This window comes from Taudactylus pleione, unplaced genomic scaffold, assembly GCF_031769625.1.
Source record: "Taudactylus pleione unplaced genomic scaffold, aTauple2 ptg003150l, whole genome shotgun sequence".
In the NCBI taxonomy this organism is placed as follows: domain Eukaryota; kingdom Metazoa; phylum Chordata; class Amphibia; order Anura; family Myobatrachidae; genus Taudactylus; species Taudactylus pleione.
Window position 1 is genome coordinate 772,501 of NW_028287509.1, and position 7,500 is coordinate 780,000.

The window sequence follows — 7,500 nt, forward strand, 5'->3', positions numbered from 1 at the left end:
TGTGCTAGGGACAAGTATGTAAGGAGAAGGCTGACTATAACCATTCCTGCATGCCATGTATTCAACAAGACTTTATTTTATTCTAGTCAAACACATCATGATGCTTTTATCCATTTTATCTTTGGTTGTATGATTAATGAGACTGGCATTCCATAGGCTATGTGAGGAGATGGAGAGCCCCCTCTGTCTATGTGTTTTGTCAGGCACCACTAATACACAAGTCTGTGAAGTGGCTTCCTAGCTCTGTCCCTCTCTCTCTGGTTTTGTTCCCTGTTGCAATGAGAATCCAGTGTTGCCCGGTGCTTGTGTAGAGGTCTCAGTGAGTGCTAACCCTTTGGACTAGCTGATAGGCTATTGACATTGCCACCATGACATGATTCTATCATTAGCAATATAGATTAAATATTGCTCATCTACCCTTACTGCATCTGTCTGCAATATGTGTATGTATATTGTTTGCATAATATATACATGTTTGTTTTTCAAAATATAAAGTCGAACACAGTAGTTTATTTACATACAATAAGCACACACACTTTATTGTATATTAGTAAGTAAAGTACTAATTATTATTGCTATTTAAAAATAAGTGCTTTCAAATAAAGCTTTTTTTTTTGTCCTACCTGCTTATCTCTATTGCAGTCAGGCCCAACACAGAATTCTCTCTGAGTTTTAATCCACGGCATATAATACTTAGTTTACATAGACCTGATCTGTAAACACTGCAGCCCTGTATGAAAGCGCCTATATCCCTTTATTTCCATATTCCCGTGTACTCCCCTCTTTCTGCAGACAGAGGAACCCGTTGCTCCATGCTCCCTTCAATGCACTTTGGCATTTTCAATTCTTCTCCAGTCAGATCTAAATGACAGCCCCAAACAATCAACAGAATATTTCTGCCACGTTTATAAGTGTACAGTTTTGTATATTAAAACTTTTTTCAAGTTATTAATTTTAAACAAAATTGAAAAAAAAAGATCATTTACTTTATTCATTTAGTATCTGATGTATAATAAACGCTATTTTCATTAAAGGTTGCTTTTTTCAACAATTTTATTCAAATGGGCTATTACAGTCACCAATTATTTATTTTCAATAAATTCTGCAGTCTGATTAAAAAAAATAATAATAATTTTGCAGATGAAATGAGTGTAAAGACAAGAAAAAAAAATAATGCTGTTAATGTTTGTTTGTCAACCAGTTTTAGTTTAGGATTTATAATGACACAATATTTTATTTGTTGTAAAAAAATGAAAAAAGAAAAAAAAGAAAAAAAACAATTTAAACAAATAAAGACTTTTACAAAATAATAAGTTTTTGCGTTGTGTATATAAATTGGTGTTGCTTGCACCGTACGTATGAATTTAATGAATTTGGATAGTTTTTATATGTATTTTTTTTAAAATGCATGATAGATCAAAGCGCACATATATATATAAATATATATTTAAATATATGTGTGTACGTATATTTATTTTTTTCTTATTTCTTACATAAGTAATGTGAGAGAGAAATGGATAGATTTAAATAAAATTATAACTTCCAGCAAATAAAATAATTAAGTAATGCATTAACCCTGTACTAACATAATACTTTATAATTTGCCTATAAATAATATTGAGATTTAAGCTTTTTAAGCGAGTTTGGGTGAAATTATATACTGGATAAAAAATAATCAATTACAGTAACATTTATTTCCTAGTACATTTTTAGTCATTTTAAATTCTTCACCTTTGTGTGTTTAACTTGGTGGGATTGTTTTATTTAAAATGTTTTTTTTTATTTTTGGTTAACATAAACTACTACAGCATGTTGATTTTACATCTGATTATCATAGAAAACGCATCAGTAAAAAGGGTATGACTTAATAGTTCCATGGTTTATTTTTCAAAACTATTTTGATTGCGATTCCATAATTTACATAACAAATGTTGAAAGATCTGTTACATTTATTTGCATACTAATAATGTACCAATTTGATGTATATATATATATATATATATATATATATACTCATGATAGATTTTTTTAACATAATGCTTTGAATATCATTGTGGTAAAGCAATTTATGTGTAGAAAATGTTTTTTAGATTATAAGATATTCAATATTTTAGATGTACAGTATATAGTTGCTTATATATATATATATATATATATATATATATATATATATATATAATTTTATATATATATTTATTATTATTTTTATTTATATTTTAAATTGCAACCTCTTAGAAAAACAGAAATTACATGAAGAAATTATGAAAACAGAAGAAACCAAATATATAGGAACGTATAAAAACATTTTTAGCTCAACAAATCCTCTTTTAATCCATAAAACTAATTATACCAATGAAGATTTGTATTTATTTTGCAGAGAGTTTGTCCATGTTGAAGTAAGATGCATATATTCCAGTAACAGGCACTCTGTTATTCTGCTGTATGAAAACACAGACTAGAAGGAGAGACTCGGATAATGTCTGGTGCTCAGTCTGTATCCAGGCCTGGTGTTTACATTGCACGTAATCTGTATCTGATAGGATAAATGCAGAAATCGTATTAAATTAATTTGAGAGAGAAAGGACAAAACCCTAGATACTGAATAATGTAATTGCGTTCTTGAATATTTGTCATCAGTACATCAATACCTCTCTGAAAAAAAAAATTTAATTCCAGAAACCTCTACCTCTCTTTACATACTTTGTAATGACTCATATGTCTCATATGTTCCAAATATACTTCAGAAATAAATACAATTGATATAATTGGTGGTGCAAAAATCAGAATTTGTGTACAAAAAAGAGATGACAGAATCAACATTATTCTTTTAAATAAAGCTTAGAATTAAAAAACTGTTAATTGATTGTTAAGTGTAGTTTCTCCCAATATTCCACGAACTACCCTACTGAGCACAAAGTATACACATTGCTCCATTTCTAGGTGTCATTAGAATTCTGGTTAAATTCCAGGATCCCTCGTTATTGCGTTTATGAAAATATCCATCACTTGTGTGTTATATAGGCAGCACACCATCCATCTCCCCCCAGAACCAGCCTTCCATGGTAAATCAGAGGTCAGTGGCAGAGAGGTGACATCACTCCAAAACACAGGGAGAAATGACAGACTGCATAAATTCAGATTTCTCCAATTTGGTCATTTTTGAGTCCTGATCAAAACTGTATTGTAGCACTGCTTCCCTGGCACACGCTCTAGGCCTTGACCGGTAAAGATGATTTCCATGAATAAATTAAGTGTAAATTAATTTTGGTACAGCAATTAAGCAACTGAAATACAATATAAATTATATATATATATATACATACCACACGAATACCTATTCACAGAAATAGAGCATTTTCCTAGAATTTTGTTTCCAGAAAAGTACAGTTTTATGAATTTTGATTTCAATCATTTTGAGATTATTGTTTCTTTTTTTGTATGTATATGTGGGAGTGGGGTGTTGTAATAATTAATAATTCCAGTCACTAGCCTTATGTTTGTTCCATAACTGGGAAATCTACACTATATAACTGTATAAAGTGGAGAGAGAGAGAGAAACGTAATACTAAGTTTTCTAGCATTGATTGGTTGTAATGTGGGGTACTAAAAATATACACAATGTCCAAAATCATTCAGCACTTATAGCATTATATTGTTATACCAAATTCTATTGCACTGATGCAGCTGCTGTATAAACAACTCTGTCATTTCCATAAAGTAGAGACTATTCACCCGGGGTAATTTGCACATTTGTACAAAGTTGTAGTTAGATCAAAGAAATAAATAACATGTAATATCTTCATATGTATAGGATCATATACATATATATATCTATATATATATATATATATTTTTTTTTAATTATTATTATTTATTTATACTGCATGAGCAGTTATGAAATGCTGACGCGTACAACTTCAAGTTCTTTGTTGCATTTATAAAGCATAGTGGAGTTGACCATAACAATTTTATTGTGGTGTATGTGAGTTATTATTCTTGGTTTATCACCAGCATTTTGCACAGAACGTTAGAATTGTGTAGTTGAATGTCCAAATGAAGGCCAAAACTTTTCAGAATTTGGCATTTAAAGGGCAATAAATACTGGACCTTGTAAAGGTCTGTGAGACACTGATGTGGGTCCATACATGTAACTTAGGTAACTTAATGTATCCAGCATTGTGCTGTGCAGATGGGTATTGGCGATATACTTTGAGATATATATATATATATGCACTTTCTGTAGCACATTGAAACACTGGAGTCATTGAATGTGTCTATCAGAAAGCACTTTGAAGAGATATATTTATTAAGCAATATCACAGACACATTAATTATTATTGGAACAATTTTCTGAATCAGTTTTTTTCATATTTGGTTTGTGCAATAGTTGTGCCCATTTATCGGTATATGTGTAGTTGTGTGTACTCTATATGCACAGCGATATATTGTAATTATAGTATGTACAAACTGTGACATTGGATGGTATTTTTTGAGCACCTTTGAGCCTGCTGCTGAATTGTTAGCTCCCTCCCACCCTTCCCAAACATTAGGCTCATACATATATATAGTTATATGGTGTCTCTTATCCGTAAAACCTGGGACTTATGGTGCACCAAACAATGGGGATATTTTTCCATACTTGGAGCATTGTGCCCAAAACTACTAACATACATTTCATGTTTACGGTCTTTCCCCATGCTTCCTATAGCAGAGCTGCTCATGGTGACAGTAGGCATAATAATTAGCCATTGTGTGCTGGTGTGTGCCAAAATGTAAAAACAAAAAACTATCAGTAAAAATGGACTTGTGTTCCTCTTTCTAGTTTTATCAACTGCTAGAATAATGTGTCTGGAGATAAATACTAATCCATGTACACCTATTCATAGTGTGTGTGCACACATATATATATATACATAAATACACACACACATATATATACATAAATACACACACACATATATACATACATACATACACATACACATATATACATAAATACACACACACATATATACATACATATACACACACATATATACATACATACACATACACATATATACATACATACATACACACACACATATATACATACATACACATACACATATATACATACATACACACACACATACATATATACATACATACACACACACATATATACATAAATACACACACACATATATACATACATACACACACACATATATACATAAATAAACACACACATATATACATACATACACATATATACATACATACACACACACATATATACATACATACACATACACATATATACATACATACACATACACATATATACATACATACACATATATACATACATACACATACACATAGGTAGATACACACATAAATACAGCACACACACATATATACATAAATACACACACACATATATACATACATACACATACACATAGGTAGATACACACATAAATACAGCACACACACATATATACATAAATACACACACATATATACATACATACACATACACATAGGTAGATACACACATAAATACAGTACACACACATATATACATAAATACACACACACATATACATACATACACATACACATAGGTAGATACACACATAAATACAGCACACACACATATATACATAAATACACACACACATATATACATACATACACATAGGTAGATACATACATAAATACCGCACACAGATATACATAAATACACGTACACACACACACTTATATATATATAATATATATATATACATACATACAAGGACACACACACTAATATTTATACACACACATATATATATATATGGAGAGAGAGAGAGAGAGAGAGAGAGAGAGAGACACGTGGTCCGGCACGCTCACTTATATATAACAATTGCTGGGGTGCTTTCCAGGGTAGCTTGGTTACCCACAAATATGTTTATACTATCATCATATGATGAAAGGAAGACCCTCTCCAGACTTAGCTTGAAGTTACAATATTAATCAGTTTAATAGGACATACCAAATTAATTTTCCAACGTTTCGGTTCTTTAAGAACCTTTGTCACGGCATCTCAGTATTTCTTAACATCAGGAAGTTTTAACTGTGTATCCCATAGGTCAGGTGTGTTATGTCATTCTCTGAGAATCATATATATATATATATATATATATATACACATACATACATTGAAAAAATATACACACACACACATATATATATATATATATACACACATATATATATACACACACAAAAATATACACACACATATATATATATATATATATATATATACACACACACATATATATATATATATATACATACATGCATACACACATGTGCATACACATATATATATATATATATAATATATATATACACAAACTTAATTATACATACATATTTGCACGCACACATAGAGAGAGGGAGAGAGAAAGCAATCTATAGGGATATTTGTACTAGTTAGTTGCTATATGCACTCCAACAGTAGTAATGTAGAGAAATGTCTATTACACATTAGAGCTCTGATTAACAGTACTTTAAATTAAGGCCTGAAAGTCATCGCCCCATTGGCAAATAAATGGAAGAAAAGACGCCTGCCCTCGCAATTGTATCTGAACTTGTAATATAAAAATGACTGGAGAGCGACAGCTCATTTACATAAGAAGAAGACGGAGGTGTTTGTGCAGAGAAAGGCGCAGTCATGAACAAATTGCTGTAAAGGGAATTTGTGGCACAACTGGCCTTTGCTGTAGGAAACACTGTATCACAGGAGAGCGGCCTCAGCGCCTGTCCAGTTCTAAGAGGCTGCGTCCAAATCTGGGGTCACCGTCCATTCATAACTAGGGGCAGGAGCTTCCACCCCATAAATGCAGCAGAATATCACCAAATATAAAACAAAGCATAACAGTAACAAGAGGACAAAGAGCAACTAGCAGTGGACAAAATTCAATGTTTAATCTGTTTTCTGAGAGTCTGCGGCTCTAACTGGACATATTTGTGCCATAATTCCCATGTGTTCATGTAATACCCGGTGAGGGCAGCACAGTGCATGAGATAAACCATTTGCACCTTAAGGAATAACCCTCCTAAGATATATGCAGGAACAATCTACAACAACTGGAAACACACACACTAAAACTGCGTGTAAGAGGCCTTTAGTCAAGTGTGAGAAGGACGTTTTCTGACCAAGAGCCACCATAATAGTCTCTCTATAAATGTAAACCGAGTGCATTGACAATTCCATGTTCTGCTCAGATTTGCCATGTAAACATACTAAGGGAACACAGGGGAGTCAGCTGCATCACACGTCATTTCCAACCAGACTGTCTACTAATTAATCTTAGTCAGTAACTTGGGATCGGGAGACAACTTTTACAGAATTATAACAGTGTGCAGTGAGCAACTCACAATGAATAATACAGCAGTTCTGGATTCTAAGGGAAAGCCACATAGTGCAGTTCATACGATTCCGCAACATTATCACTCTGC

General features: G+C 32.0%; 1 protein-coding gene across 1 annotated transcript in view; it reads left to right on the top strand.

Moving 5' to 3' along the window:
- The window catches only part of LOC148430812 (POU domain, class 3, transcription factor 4), a 1,937-nt gene extending 1,710 nt beyond the window's left edge, over positions 1–227 (top strand). The window contains exon 1 of the mRNA XM_088466462.1: positions 1–227. This exon is cut by the window's left edge and continues 1,710 nt beyond it. The gene's annotated coding sequence lies outside the window, so the exon portion shown is untranslated.
- The last annotated feature ends 7,273 nt before the right edge of the window (positions 228–7,500 follow it).